The following is a 15,000-nucleotide window of genomic DNA, read 5'->3' as shown; positions in this document are numbered from 1 at the left end:
ATCTGGGTTGTTTTAGCGTACATTGTGCTAAACAACGCCAACAGCACCCAACAGTGTCCATTCCACAAAGTATCCTTCAATCTGATTACTGTGGGGTCAGTTACAGCTGCCATTTTCGCTGTAATCGGATTACCTCAATCCCACTACATGTATAGTCCATTACGCCCCCGCCCATCCCCCCCCCCCCCACCCTCAGTAGTATCTATGCCAGCCTCTCTCCCTCCTTCTGTCTGCCCTATCTTTGCCCTTCAGCGCCTACCGGTGTCCAGCCAAAGCCTTGCTCTGTCCCCCCCTACTCCCTCAGCTCTGTTCTGCTGATGGAAGGAGCACTAATATCTGCTTATCTCACTCCCACACTGGGCTCTGACACAGAGGAATATTGGTAATATCTGTCCTGTCCACCACATGCTGAGTCAGGAGAAACGGGAGCCCCCAGGAGAGGGGGGCCAGCAATAAAGGAGAGTCATCTAAGAAAGTACAAGAGAGTGTGACCTGTCATGAAAAGAGACAGTGTGTACTACCGCTGTGTAACAATGCCATGTTATAGTATTATATTTATGCTCAAGAAGAGATAGATAGATAGATAGATAGATAGATAGATAGATAGATAGATAGATAGATAGATAAGATAGATAAGATAGATAGATAGATCAGACAGACAGAAAACTGTATGGTAATCACATAAGGAACTGTATATTGTAATTGCCCATCCATCATTTGAAAAAGCGTTTGAATACTATTACCATATAAGTAGACGGTACAAAATTAACACAAAGTTAAAATGACGGCACATTTTATAGGTTAGAAGTAATTTAAAGGCTTATGGCCTGGCAAAATGACAGGCGATTTTAATGGACTGGACGACCGTTACATTTTACTGATATTGGATGAAGAACTTAACCTAATGCTTTCTATTCTAGCCAAAAAGTGTACATGCTGCATTTTGGAAGTGAGCTCCCAAGATATATTTCCACCACAGCCAGAGTGAGGTTTCTGAGGTTTTCTTTTTTTTTTATGTTGTGAAAGCAGGAGTTTTTGCAGGCATATCTCTCGGTCCCCTTGGTGTGCACTTGTCAGGAACTGCCGTTGGCCATCATGTGACACGCTGTTAGCGACAAGGTGCAGCAAGCCCCTGTACACAATAAAACCTTTTCTACGGTGTAAAACATTTGCATGTAGCCCTGCAAATGCAACATTTTGGACCATGACTCAATGTACTCACCGTGTACTTTCTCAAAATCAGGTTTTACTTTTCGGGGGTTAATCAAACTAATGGATTATAAAATGACGATAATAATAAGGCTTTGTCGGGCGTCTATGCGAACTCAATTGGCCCGTGTTCGGGGGAGGGAAGCTGGGCGGGGCAGGTGATATTGGTCATTGCATGCACTCCTACGGGCTGGGGCGGCACCTGTCAGCAGGGAGTCTTGGGGCGGGAGGAGTAGGACGAAGGCTCTATGTCCTCCCGGTGGGGGCTCCTCACTGGCAGGTGAGTCAGTAGGATACAACAACAGTGACACAACACAGAAATGTGTGTGGGGAGGAATCATTGGCATAACGACTAAATTGGGGAGAAAAAGGGGGTAAAAAATTATTGTCTACCCTACTTTTTTTTATTTTTATAAAATAAAATAAAATAATGAAGTACAAGCTCATAACCTGTCGCAATGCATCGCGTTGTGGGCTTGTAGACCGGCTATTTTTGCTATGTTCGCATGACGCCGCTGTACGACAAAGCATTAAACATAACCTAAAGTGGTTAATCAGACTATAATCAATCGCAAAGAAGATAATAGGCTCTATGCACAGCAGCCATATTGGAAGGAAATTGGGCCTCTTCTTACTTCCTTCAAAGGTGTTACCAATGATACTAATGAAGGCTCTGTTCCATTCTGGTCAGGGTGCTGATATTGTGCATGTTGGCTCACTAGAAACACTCCATTTTGGTTCCCAAATGGCCCCTTATGGTGGGTGTGTAACTCTGAGAGTGTACAAATGGAACCAAATGGATCCATTTGGTTCCATTTGTACACTCTCAGAGTTATGGGGGTCCTTGAAAATAAGACAACCACTGTGCTACACTAAATGGAACGGAGCCTTAAAGTAATACTAGGTAACGTTTTCAACAAAACTAAAGTTAAATTGTATATCTTTTGCGAGTGGCAAAAGTTTCACAACACCCACTCCGTGAATTTCACCCCCGGAAGCCTTTTATTTATATATTTTCTATTGAAAGTGGACTGGGGGGACATTCCCGGGGAAATGACGTTCCTGGCCAACGTCATGACGTCGTGGCCGACGTCCCCAGGAACTACCGCAACGGTTTCCTGTTTGGCCAGGAACTACCGCGCTATAACAAAAAGGAACCTCACGCTGATGTTAAGATAATGTAGGATTGGAAGATCGAAAAAGAACAGAAAAAGAAAGCACAGCTCATGGTAACTAATGCTCCACTGGCTAAGAGAAACGATCCGTAGATAGTATAAAACAATTAAAAGATCGCTTTTTGAAACGCTTCCGGCTTCCGGTGAAAACGAATGGAATTCTGGGTAATCGAGGATTACGGAAATTGTATGCAGTGACGGTAGTGACCAGCAGAGGTTGCTAAAAATCGTTATTTGGGATTCTGCATTGTATTACTTTAATTAGTATTATTGGTAACACCTGTGAAGGAAGTAAGGAAGGGGCCCAATTCATTCCCAATATGGCTGCTGTGCATGGAGCCTATTGATAGTTGCAGCCCTAGTTCCCCCCAGTCAACCTGTTCTCTCTCTCACGCTCCATCTTTCAATCTCTCTCTATCTCTCTCCCTCTCTCTCTCTGTTCCAGTTTGACAGTGGGGTCAAAAAGCACCTGAAACTGACCCTATAGCTTTCTGTTCTTCCACCAAGTGCCGTATCACCCTAAAGTGCCCAGGCTCTGCCCACCGGGCCCTCACACTGCTCTCTCCATGGGTCCTTAGCAGAGGACCTTACAGGTCAATCACTATCATCTTTACATGAGGAGGTAAGTGGTCACCGATGGCTAATTGACCACGAGGAGGCAATGTTGTTGACACCCAGCCACTCTGACTGTGACTCCCAACCGCATGTGAGGATCATCAGCTTGGCGGTCAAGAGCAGGGAAGGAGTTGTTGTGTGACTGTGTGTGTGTGTGTGTGTGTGTGTGTGTTAGGGCTGTCAGAATGAATTTCACTATTCGAAAATAATTCGAATGTGAAAAAAAATTATAATATTCGAATGCTAAAATTGCCATTCGAATATAGAAAAATATATTTAATTAAAACATTTTTATTTATTTTTCCTGACCTACCAATGCGAAAACAAATGCTTTCATCATGTTTCTCCCTATAAACGTCACTTGTTTATAGTAACAGAGAAAGTTACGTTTTAAAAAGTTACGTTTAAAAAAAATAATAATAATAATTTAATTATAAATTATATAACATATTCGAAAATATTTGAATATTAAAAATAATAAAGCATTGAAATTCGAATGGGATTATAGAGGAGAACTGACAGCCCTAGTGTGTGTGTGTGTGTGTGTGTAAGGAGGATATTTTGGGGGATATCAAACATTCATTAGTGTGAGCAGGTGGTTGTTAATGTGTTTGTTTACTCATGCAGAAAGATGCATGAATGTATTTGTGGGAAAACAGCAGATAGAGCTTGTGTGAGTCTAAGTATAACTCACGCTTTAGAAATGGGTGAAAATTGTCATCCTAAAATGTTGATGTGTCCTTACAGGTATAATGATACCAACAACATGTGTGCTCTATCTGTTGCCAGGGCTGAACACCCATGTGCTTCAGTAAATGAAGAGACTGGAAGTTGGCAGTGGCACTGGTCCCAGGTCCCCGAGAGCCCTTCACCCACGACATAGTAAATCACTTGAGGAGCACAAGCACTTTACAAACATCTGTTTTAGAAAGCCCCACTCATTCATCACACCTTTTACCATTTTATCTTCATTTGTTTATGTTTTAACCTTTATTTAACCACTATACCCTCTAGAATTAGTAAACTGGACCCGAGTTAGGTCTGTATTGGACCACTTTTCTTTTTTCTATCTACACCAAATCTCTTCACTAAAATTAATAAAGCTATTTTGGCTATTTTGGGCTAATGTTCTGCCCAGAATATGGATGCTGGTCTTTCCAACTGTGGCCTGGCAGCAGGGGAAGACCAAGATGTTTCCCAAGTCAGACACGAAGACAAGCGCTTCGTGTGAGAACGCACGTGAACCTTGTCAGGAAATCAAAAGCTTGAAATAGGAAATAAAATAAAAATAACAGCTGGGTGTGCACTGCAGGGACTATTCTGACCTTGGACACACACACACACACACACACACACACACACACACACACACACACACACACACACACACACACAGCTTCCACCGCGAGTCATGAGTTGTGAAAAAACACCTGTTTTTGCGAGCGGAGGTGTGACTTTGTCATCCCGCTATGTTCCATGTCATCGCTGCATGTCATCGCCCCTAATCTTGTTGGCGTTATGTGTGAACGCGCGTGCACACGCGTGTAATGTGCGTGCATGCGTGCGTGCATGGCGTGCCGTGCAGCGCAGTGTACTAATAGAAACACTGTGAGCTCTGCTCGACGCACGTGCGCACTATGCTGCATGTTCATGCTGGCATCACATTAGTACAGTCGTGTGTGTGTGTGTGTGTGTGTGTGTGTGTGTGTGTGTGTGTGTGTGTGTGTGTGTGTGTGTGTGTGTGTGTGTGTGTGTGTGTGTGTGGTATTGCATTAAGTCAGTAAAGCAGCAGACTGCAGGGTCATATTTAGCGGCGCCAGCTCTCTGAGCACCGACCCCACTGGGGCCGTCCAATCCAGAAGTCATAAACACCGAACACTGACCAATAACTTTAATAGACTGGAGCCACACAGAGCCCAGAGACTCGTTAAAAAGGAAGGAGGAAAAAAAAGGATAGACTGGACAATTAAATATTACTGCTAATAAAAGTGTAATGATAAAGTATATACACCTTGACGATATGGGCCTGCGGAGTGCACCGCACACCGGTTAATTATTAAGACCTGAGGCCGATTCTACGAATGCCTTCTAAATCAGCAGTTCTCACACTTTCAAGATGTTTAATTTTTTTTACAAAATAGCAGATGACCAAGCTCGAGCTTGTATATCTGCTACTTTTTTTGAATAGCCAACGCTAAAACCTAAAATGCCAGAGACGCTTTCCCGGTTTTAACGGGTCAACCCTGTTAATAATGTGTTAATAGTTATTAACAATATAAACCCTAGCGTCCCTATTCTGGGCGTGTTTGTAGACTGTCTGTTTCCGACGAAGAGAGGTGTAAAGGGGAAAAGGATAATATAGCCCTGGGGGATCCGGGGCCAACAAAAGGTAATAGGTTTTAAGCAGTGTCATGTGTATTGTACAGTAAGTGTATGTACTGTGTGTGTGTGTGTGTGTGTGTGTGTGTGTGTGTGTGTGTGTGTGTGTGTGTGTGTGTGTGTGTGTGTGTGTGTGTGTGTGTGTGTGTGTGTGTGTGTGTGTGTGTGTGTGTGTGTGTGTGTGTGGTTGAGGGACAATGTCGGGGAAGGGTGTCTTTCAGTTGTTTAGTGCACGCGCTCGCCCTCGTGCGCGGCCTGATGCTTTGTGAACGTGCCATCTGGGAAGCCAGAGGAAGTGAGTGTAGGCACAAGTACATTTTTGCATCAGGCAGGTGTAGGGGTGGAACATTTGCAAAAACAGAACTCGGTGTCAAGGTTGGTTTTGTTTTCGCTCTACCAAGGAGAGAGAGAGAGAATGGCACAGTGCCTACTTTGCAAGCATACGGTTGAATGCTAAAGCAGTGGTTTTATAAATGTCGGGGGACGAGGGCCTTCCTGGGGGGGGGGGCTGCCTGGGACCGCCAAGGGAAGAATTATATATTAAAAAATATATAATAAAAAATGTAATCATAATAATAAACTAATTCCAATTCAAATTAAATTCATAAGAGTGTTGGTATTCCTATTTCGGGCATGTCATTCCCAAAGTTTTTCAAACATGTTTGAAAATAGCAAAATTGCAGATCTACCGTACACGCTCACAATGCGACGGCACACTGCAACTCATTGTGAGCTTGAAGATTGGCTATTTTTGCAATTAAATAGAAACATTTAAGTCTATTTTTTCACAATAGAGGTGGGGGGGGGGGGCTGCAGCCAGAGAATATATGTCTATTTGAGGGTTCTTGGCAGGGTAAAGTTTGGAAACCCTGGTCTGAACATGGATGCCACATACTACTAATACCAGGTCTGACTCATGTGTGACTGCAGCACTTTGGACAGCGTAATGCCAAGGACAAACTGTACAGCAGACGTTCTCAAACTTCTTGCCGCGGACCCCATTTGAAAAGATTGCTAGGGACCCCCCAATAAAGATTTGTGTTGTTAAAATGTTTTTGAAACATGTTTTTGACAATGTGTTGCACCGCCACGCATTGCGAGCTTGTAGATTGGCCATTTTCAAATAGCCGATGGGTTAAAGTGGTGAAACTTATTTTGATGCTATATTAACTCATTTTGCCAGGGACCCCCTGGAACCCCCTCAAAGACCGCCGGGGGTCCTAAGACCCGACTTTGAGAACCAGTACAGTACAGTACCTGGCACCATCCTGCTCATAAGCCCATAGCTGTCTGCACGTCCATAAAAACTATGCATGACCCGCTTATCATGAGCGCGCTGTTCCACTCTATTAATATTAAAAATGCTTCTGTAGGGACATTTTTCTTGGGTGTCAATAAAATGCCAGAGGAGGTGGTGCCATTTTCTGTCTTTGATGGAGTAGACGCAGGGGGGGGAAATGCAACCGGGATGTGAGACGGAAAAAACTACCCACGAGCCGATGAGTGATGGCAGAAATTATCAGTGGAGTAAAGTAACTAAGTACATTTACTGAAGTACTGTACTTAAGTACAATTTTGAGGTACTTTTACTTTACTAGAGTATTTCCAATTTTCAGTACTTTTACTCCACTACATCTCAGAGGCAAATATTGTACTTTTACTCCACTACAATTAATTGAAAACTTTAGTTACTAGTTACTTTGCAGATATAAATTATTACATTATAAAACATACATTAATCACTTTAGCCATATTTTATACCTAGGCCATTTGAAAATAGCCGATCTACAAGCTCACGCGACGCGTTATGAGCTTGTAGATCTGCTATTTTCAAACATTTTAGTACTTTTACTTTTGGTACTTTAAGTACATTTTGATGCCAATACTTTTTTACTTTTACTCAAGTAAATTTTTAATTCTGGACTTTTACTTGTAACAGAGTATTTCTATATTGCAGTATTCATGCTTAAATAATATAGCATCACAATCATTTTAACCACTTTATCCATTTATATGTTGGCACAAATAGCAGATTCACAAGCTCACAGAAAATGGGGTTCCGCAGCCAAATACATATCAATGTGTTGGTCCTTGACACGAAAAAGTTTGAGAACTACTGGTTTAGAAGAATCTCTAGCCATGTAAAAAGAGGGGGAAAAGCACTCTTAGACTCACACGACAACGTGGGCCGAGGTGACTTTGCGAATGGGGTTTAAATCTGAAATGACTTTGCATCGCAACAGCACTGAAGCGATGCAAAATCATTTCAGATTTAAACAGCCGACACAGTGATGTGGAGTGATGCTAGCGGCGGCGATGATATCAGTTCCAGCCTGACTATACTGCACAGCAAACATCAAATGTGGGGCTTTCACATGACAAAACTCTGCAAGAAAGCGTGACCAGGTTGACTGTCAAAATAATCGCCACGGCTGTGCATCCAGTTCTCTATTGTGGGAGATGAGGGCTTCACAAAGCTTATGGCTTATGTCAAAGTAGGATACATGATGCAGAGATAATAAAAAAAAAAAACAGGAATTGCAAGACTTGACAAACTGTATTCTGAATACAGCTCATGAATAGAGAGAATGAGGCAACCATGGGTACTCACCGGAGCCGTAATAGTCAAAAACGTTTTTTTTAAAGTTAAAGGTGCTCCTGGATCAGACGGCATCAGCCAGATTATTAAAGATAATTAAACACTTAGACAAAGGATTGTCTAAGTGGAATGGTGCCTCAAAGACGCAACCAAATTCAAGCCCACAGCGCCCAGGAGGACACCATCCTACGGGTGGAGTGTGCCCAGACTCAGGCGTCACTGGTACTCCTGCCTGCTGGATCACTTCTGTGATCCAGTGGGACAGTCTAGCCTTTGACGGTGTCTACCCAAGCACTTTTTTGTGCCCGGGATCTCCTGTTTTTTTAACAACTCATGAATACAACTAAATGCCTATTTTTCCCCACTGTTTAAACAATTAACCAATCCGGGAACGCATCCGTGTCATTTTAGATGTCTTTGGCTATTCAAAAATAACAGATATACAAGCTCATGGCGCGACACACATTTGTAACTCAAATCTTTGCTTCTGGGGGGGGGGGGGGGGGGGTTCCTGGAACAAAATATTTTGAGATGGGGGTCCGTGGCCAAATACTTATAACGTTGGGGTTCCTTGAAACGACCAAGTGTGAGCACCACTGATATAGCAACATACGTTTTTTTCAGAAACCAGTTGACGATTTAGAAGACATTAAGTAGATGCGTTCCCAGATTGAATGGGTTAAGTGATTTGGCCAATTTCAGTTCCCCAGTTGCCACTCAGACTGGGTGTACAGCGCACTGAACAGCTTTGGCCGAGCATGTTGGGACACTCCTCTTCATCTGCTATCACTTCCTCCCTCTCTGTCTGTCTGCATCCGGTCAATCTGTAACTGGCACCGTGCGAGCGTACCGTTTCCCCCCGTGTGTCCCCCGGGGGACAAACCCACAATATGGCCCAAATTGATCAGGCCAGTGCCACGTAATGAGACTAAATGAAGAGGACCGGCTCCCGTTTTGGCTGATGGGCTGCCAGGCGCTTGGCCAGTGATCTCGCGGCCCCGGCGACGAGGGACAGGTATCGACCCGGGCCACGGACTTTGCTGCCCACCCCGGCTAACAAACGAAAAAGAAGTAAAACGACAAATTCCCCCACTTGCTGATGGGCCCTGGCTGGGAGGAGGGATAGTCGGGAGACAAATTCAGCGCTGTCATTTTCAGGGGGGGGGAAACAGAGCGCGCCGATGGAGAAAAAAGATAATAGCATCGTGCGGTGGGCATTTGTCCAACGAACCGGTGTGTTGATGTCTCCCTGCTCTAATTCAATGTGTTGTATTTGTGTGTCATTGCTCTGGAATCATGTGGGTTTTTATGTATAATCCCTGATCCTCCGTTTTTCCGTTCTTTAACCGTGTCGCTTTAACCATGCAAATGTTACTGTGTTTTATATACCAACCTGCTGCTTTTTTTTATATCGTCTCTGTCGGGTGGAAACCTCATATGTCCAAAACAGTAACAGATTAAAATTTAAAAAAATAGCAAGAGTAGCAGATCCACTAGCTCAAATAGAGCTGGCAGATCTGCTACTTTTGATACTTTTTTGAGTGGCGCTGTAGTATGATCAAGTAGGGCGCTAATTTACGAAATAAACACACAAGTTTGAATATGGAGATAGGAGGTTTCTGCCCGACAGAGACGATTATGTTTTCCACCCACACAAGAAGCAATTTCTGCCTTCCATAGTGTCCTCTATCCATAGAAAATGTTTAATAATGCACTGTGAGTAGGTACGGTATATTCCATTCACTGTGTGCCTTCCTTTTATTTGTTCGGTGTTCTGTGTCCCGTACGTCTTTGTTCTCTCTTTTCCCTCTTCTAACTCTCCCCGTAACTGCAGTGTGAAGAGCTTGCACACAAAAAAATATATATTAACCACTCTTTTAACACCTGCAATGGTGTGATGTGAAAATAAAGTAGATTGTGATTGTGATGAAGTCTGTCAGGTCCTGTCTGCGTCTCTGTGATGAAACATCCTGTACCCTGAAACTGAGATCACACACTGCTTACAGCTTATGGTAGGCAGTGGTGGAAGTAGTCAATTTATTTTACTCAAAAGGGATATTTCACTTTCAAACATGTTTGGGGTCATTTAAACGTCTTTTTTTGTGAGCACCCCAGACAGTTTTTTTAAATTGCTTAATTCAGTATTTAGATATTTGATATTCATTTTATCAGACCCTTTGCAACCCTATGCAAACTTCCTATAGGCTGCAACTGTATCGCTACTCATGCCGTGTGGGCGAAGATACAGAACCTTGAAGTGGGAAAATGTTCGTTTTTAGGAGGAGATTTGTCCCGTCAGCCATTGCAGCATTTAACAAACTGCCTCGCCGATAGGATGTTTTTTTGTTTATAGTGTGGACTGAGGTAGAAATTATATGGTTGCTTATATCTGACCTTTATATTTTACCGTCACTTGTAATAATTATACAATACATTATATTTGGTAGCTTGTAAGAGCCTGCATGTCTCCACTAGGCCTGACAGCTATTGTTTTGATTGTTGTTCAGCTCGTCCTTGAAGCAGCTACAGTATAACAATGGTCTAATCCATGCGCCTCTTGGCAGAACTACCGTACCACCGACATGAGTGTTATCGCACTTCTCCCCATGATATCACGTACATAATAACAATCACCACCTAGAATATTGTCTCGACTCCTATTGCCAGAATTCCCACGACAGGACAGTATTGATATTCAGTGTATTCAATTCTTATTTTAAACTTGGTCTCAGTAAAAAAAGGAACATCTCAGTATGGTGACTGACAGGGCATAAATTATGTTTTTTTAATGTTTTAGCAAATTCCACACAAACAACCATAAAGGCGGAACCAGGGTAGAACAAGGTTTAGAAGGAGTCTGCTGGTTAGTCAGTCAATCAGACAAATCAGAGGGCTGACAATGGGTCAATTCATTGGATAACAAACACAGAGCCTAGGGAAAGCAGAGACCAACGTGGGTGATGGTGTCTGACTCATGCAATGTTTGTTTGTTTGTTTTGAGCCGTTCTGCACCTAAACGAGTAGCATGACGTGCCAAACGGAGAGTGCCACTGACTCAGTGCAAGGTCAACAGCATCATAATACAACAAGTCGTAGGTGGTGCATTTTTCTCACAGAAACCAGATATGGGGTGGCGGCCCTCTGTGAGTGCATGGATTAAAGCTAAATAAAATCCCACGACTGACACAATGTGTATGGTCAGGCCTTACTAAGTGATTTGTGAAACAGTGTGAAAGGTGCCCCCCCCCCCCCCCACAAACTAGCGCTGTTTCCAAAACAATGAACACAATATGTAAGATTATGATGTCGGTAGCGCTGTCGCCTCACAGCTAGAAGGTCCTGGGTTCGATTCCCGCCGGGGACGCTGTGGGCGTGTTCTCTCCTCCGCGTCATCAGTGTGTATATCTATATTTCTGAGGAAATGTGGAATAAGTCAAGACATTTTTTTTCTAACACAAATCTTCTCTTATGGAGGTCTCTGGCACAAAATCATTTCAGATGGGGGCCGTGGGCCAAATACATATCGATATGGGTGCCCTTGACAAGGAAATGTTTGAGAACCAGTGCCTTAGAGCAGCAGTTCTCAACCGGTGGTCCAGGTACGTTTACATTTTACGCTCTCAAGAGTTAAATTATTGTTAAACATCTGCATTACTTAATTTATAAGAAGTCTACACAATTAGAGAATGTAGAAGAATTGTTATTTTGACAAAATCTTATCCGACGATAACAGAATATTCATAAGTCTTGGGGTCTGAGAGGCTAAATCTCATCAAACTATGGTCCGTGGCTCAAATGCCGAATAAATAATGGACCTTGCTATGAAAAAGGTTGAGAACCGCTGCCATAGAGTCTTATTTCTGTGGTGTGCGACTTTGAGATGGGGTGGTGGAGGATGCCTGGTGGGTAGGAGGTGGGGGAGATGGGATCGAGTTCACAAATATTGACTGAGCTGTCCAAGGGCAGAGGGGTTTGTAAACTCTTAAAATTGACTGGTTTGCCCCGTTGAAAGGCGTGAAATAAATCTGCACTCTAGACAAACAAAAGGAAATTGTTGAACATTGTGTCCTAAGCTACAGCTCAGCGTGCACCACGGGAGCTCGGTTTGCACATTTGTGTAGAAAGGCTTCTTGTCTTTAGCGGCTTCTAAAGAGGAGCCGCGAGTATGGCAATAATAATCTGTTTGATGACAAATATTATTTCAGTGCACACTATGCTGTGATAGTGTATTTGGTATGGTATGATGTTTTTAGAGGATCTCATCATGAAAATATATATATATATATTTTTTTAACTCAAATGGAACCACTGAACATACGTTTGGGGGATTTAGAAGACATTCGAAGAATCCCCAGTTAAAATGTTCGTTAAAATATATATTTGCGCAAACTTTCACGATTAAAAAATATATATATATATATTTCAGTGCACACTAAGCTGTGATAGTGTATTTGGCATGGTATGATGTTTTTAGAGGATCTCATCATGAACTCTTCACATACTTATTTTTGTTTGTTTGTTTGTTTCTCCCTCCTTATTTGTTATTGCTATTATTTGCCAGCCGCCCAGAATGCGGGTTGACTGTATCCGTCTGTCTCTCTGCATCTCCGTCGCCACAAAAGTAGACCAATCACAGTGAACCACACAGCTCAGCTGATGCTGCTATGCCAATCACAGCTCACCTCACACGGCCACCCGCATACTAGCCTGGGATCAATACCATTTTCGGGTTTCTGATCCAGTCGGAGCGGACATAACTTTACGTCATCAGGCAGCCAGGACCAACGACCGGAACCACGGAAGCCGTGCACCTCCAAAATGATTCCACTAGTTTAAAACTTGTTTAGTTTGGTATAATCATTTTGTTTCTTTTGGTATAATAATCGTTTGGTATGTCCATTTCCTATTCTAACTCATGGCGCGACTAGCGAGACTAAACTAATTTATTTGCATTATGTGCAAATCAATGCGACGCCAACCGGAACCAACCACGATTCTTGTTTTCTTTCCTTTTTTCTAAACCGGATCACACAGCTAGTTTAAGAACGAATACCAGGCTTTCCTCCGAGGTGGAAAGTCTGGTGACACGAGGTTACCAGCATACAACAAACAACACAACCAAGCTCTCATTAGCACATCGTCGGTGCTTCATTCACAAACTGCTCAGCCAGTAACTTGCTTATCGATAGCTACAGATTGCACAGGGAAGCTGTGCTATTATTTGACTCTGTATCTTGTTATATAATCCCTATCAGGAAAAAAAATAAAAGCACTGCAGAATTCATCAGAAATATCAGATGCCACTCAGTTCACGATATTACTTTACAATGCGTGTTAGTTAACCATCTCAAAAGATTTTTTTTCCAGGGTCCCCCAGAAGCAAAGATTTGAGTTATAAATGTTTACTTTAAAAAAAGATACATATTCAAAGATTTGTCACACATTTTCAGGATTTCTCAAAAATAGCAGATCTACATAGGCACAAAGTGGCACACTATGCGCTTGTATATCTGCATGTATATCTGCTATTTTTGAATAGCCAACCAATGTGTTATATATACAGGAGGTATATAGCTAAAATCTAATATGACACAGATGCTTTCCCGGTTTTAATGAGTTAAATTTGTATTTTTTCTCCCGTCTGAAATGTTAAAATTCAACACATGCCTCAGTTTGTCTCCACACAATGGCAGTGAGCACGGAACAAGACAAAAGATCCAATGTCACCTAATGGCTGCATAACACTGGGCTAGAGTCTATTTTAACGGTTGTTTTGGATAACCATTACTCCTTTAATAACGTGACATATACATCGACTGCTACAAGGGACTGTACATTTCATCGTCCATAACTATGCTTGTTACACTGCATCTTAACAGCACCCTCCAGACACAGCACTGACCCCCACTGGTTTATTAGAGGGCAGGCCAAGCTTGTATAACACGTCTCGGTGGGTGAGGTTACGTTATTACTGGCGCTCGGGTTGTGCTGGTGGGGGTAAAACGCCTGTCCATCATCACAGAGTCTAGGGGTTCGAATCCACCGCGGTGCTTCCAGCTTGCCGAGCATCTATACAAACACAATTAGCCATGTTGTTTTGCCAGCACCTGACTGGCAGGTGAGCCAATAGGGTGAAAATTAAATTGTACTGTGATGTATCTCGACGACGCTGAAAACGAGGGCAACCTCAATGTCCTTCGAGAATAAATAAAGGTTTGAAATTAAATGAAATGGGTTCAATAGCAGTGGCGAACCAAGGCAACGTGTGGGAAGGGTTAATTCGCGACTAAACGACTAAATTGGGAGAGAAAATTTTGATTAAGAATACTTGGCTATTCTAAAAAAAAGAAAGAAGAAAAGGTCATGTTGTTTCAGTGGTTTCTAACAGAATGTGTGAGAACCTACTTGCGTGGTTGTGATTCTTTACAGAGATTGTAAGGCTGTGTCTGAAACGTGGACCTGCTGCTCAAGGACGACGCTGCCACGGGCCTATAAACCACTGCTGTGTCTATGTGTGTTTATGTGTGGTTTATGTGTGTGTGTGGGGGGGGGGTTAGAGGCTGTACAGAGAGCTCGTAAACAAGAGGCGAACGCAGGTAGAGGCAGGACCCCGACCGGATCAATGCCTTCAAAGTCTATGGTTTGTGCGTGTGTGTGTGCGTGCGTGTGTGCGTGCGTGCGTGTGCGCGTGCGCATGCACGTGCGTGTGCATGTGCGTGAGAGACAGATCTCTGGATCAATCCATGAGGGAGAAAGAGGTTGACGGACTAACGACGCATCCTCCGTTTTCATCAATCATTCTCCCTCCCTCTCTCTCTCTGTCTCTCTCTCGCTTGCTCTCTTTCCTCCTCTCATCCTCCCCCTCTCTCTCTCTCCCGCTCTTTCCTCCTCTCATCGTCCATCTGTCCTCTCTCTGTGTTGCAAACTCTACTTCCATCCCGCTCTTTTCTCTCTCGTCGATTAGCGTTCTCTTTTCTCTCTCCAGTTCTCCATCTCTTCTTTCAACCTCTTCCTCTGGCGCTT

This window comes from Gymnoscopelus braueri (genome assembly GCF_963280865.1).
Source record: "Gymnoscopelus braueri genome assembly, chromosome: 15".
Taxonomy (NCBI): domain Eukaryota; kingdom Metazoa; phylum Chordata; class Actinopteri; order Myctophiformes; family Myctophidae; genus Gymnoscopelus; species Gymnoscopelus braueri.
Note: the sequence above shows the minus strand (reverse complement) of the source record.